This window comes from Poecilia latipinna, unplaced genomic scaffold, assembly GCF_001443285.1.
Source record: "Poecilia latipinna isolate Pla-1442-1.1 unplaced genomic scaffold, P_latipinna-1.0 Scaffold7778, whole genome shotgun sequence".
Taxonomy (NCBI): Eukaryota; Metazoa; Chordata; class Actinopteri; order Cyprinodontiformes; family Poeciliidae; genus Poecilia; species Poecilia latipinna.
Genome location: NW_015120394.1, coordinates 1 through 1,504, shown reverse-complemented (window position 1 = coordinate 1,504; position 1,504 = coordinate 1). Strand labels below are relative to the sequence as shown.

General features: G+C 36.3%; 1 long non-coding RNA gene across 1 annotated transcript; it reads right to left on the bottom strand.

Moving 5' to 3' along the window:
- Positions 1-468: 468 nt before the first annotated feature.
- LOC106944280 (uncharacterized) lies at positions 469-1,498 on the bottom strand. The gene is made up of 2 exons (XR_001424192.1): positions 1,287-1,498; positions 469-714 (listed from the first exon to the last, which is right to left on the bottom strand). It is a non-coding gene; the product is annotated as an uncharacterized LOC106944280 (long non-coding RNA).
- Between the last annotated feature and the right edge of the window lie 6 nt (positions 1,499-1,504).

Below are 1,504 nucleotides of genomic sequence, written 5' to 3'. Positions count from 1 at the left end.
CAAACTATCATGGGCCTCTTGATTTAAAAGGAGAAACCAGTACAGAGCCTCCCTGCTCCTGCAAGTCACACTTCTTGGATGAACACTCAATACTGCAAGCAGCTGTTAGAAATGAAATCTTTGTGTATCTATTCTGTAATTAACATCTATATGTATCTATTAATAAATGAATTGATGTTGTGTAGAGTTCTGTAAAAACTATTGTAAATAGCTTCTCTTGAGTAATCTACATATGTGCAACTTTTACATTTAAATTGCTTCTTTTTGTAAATTTTACACATCTGGCAACAAAGTATGTGGAGGAGAGGAAATGCTAAATTAAAGCTGCTATTGCGGACCAAATACATAAGTTTTGTAGCTGTTTCTTTAAAACATATATTTAATAATTATATTAAACACTACATGGTTACTACATTACACAAACATAATTACCACAGTTAACAATTTAAGTCATTGATAGAGAAAATGTATTTACAAAAGGCATATCAATTTTATTTCAACAGTATGTACTCAGGGTTTACAACTTAAGACATCCATGTAGGGTCCTTGGCGGGTGCCAGTCTGCAGTGAACTGGTGGATGACAGAGGCAGTGGTAAACTGTAGTGAGCAGTTTGAAGCAGAAGTCCCACCATGTGATCCACAGGGTTTTCCCACCTCAGCACAAACTTCATGCACTTTGTTTCCACAGGCACCACAGCAGAATCAAGTGTAACCTGTTAAAAGGGATATAAAGGTGTTATTCCTATGTTATCAATTTTCTACTGCCAAGTCTACAACCACAGGAAAACAAAGTATAAGAAACTTAACCTTCTAATCATAACATTTGATAAATATTCATTGGAGAAATGTGAAGTTAATGAGCTAATACATATATATATATATCGAGAGAGAGATCATCACATTTCTCCAATGAAACGTTAATATCTATCTATCTATAACAGCATCTTCCTCCTCATGTCTTGATCGTAGCAGGAGTTTAACTTCTCAGGACGTGATGGAGCAGTGGGTGTTTGGCATAACTGTCAAGTTTTGGACTTGTGGCTACAGGTAATGTCGCTACTTAGCAGGTGGTCAAACTAGCGTAAGTGAGGAGGGTTTAAATACGATCATGCATTTTACGTGACGGGTGGCAACCCCAGTCTATACTATAAAAATCTGATTAAGATTAGAGCCTAAATACATTTTATTTCCAAAACAGAAAGGCTATGTAATGCTAGCCAGCTAACAAATTACTATTGCTATCCTAGCATATCAACTAACAGCCAGAAAAAACCAAAACATGTACCTTCGTAGTCAAACTGGTATCATTCAGAGAGGAATTTGTCCAGTTTAGATTATGTTGATGAAGAAAAATTGTCTGCAAATAGTGATATATCTTTAAATCGTATTTGTGGCAGCTGCTTTAGAGTCCAGAAACACCGTTAACTCCACACACCGGAACTAAAGATACACTGGATCGAGTCAAAACGGATGTTGTCTGACGTCATGTGAAAAGGGTCTATT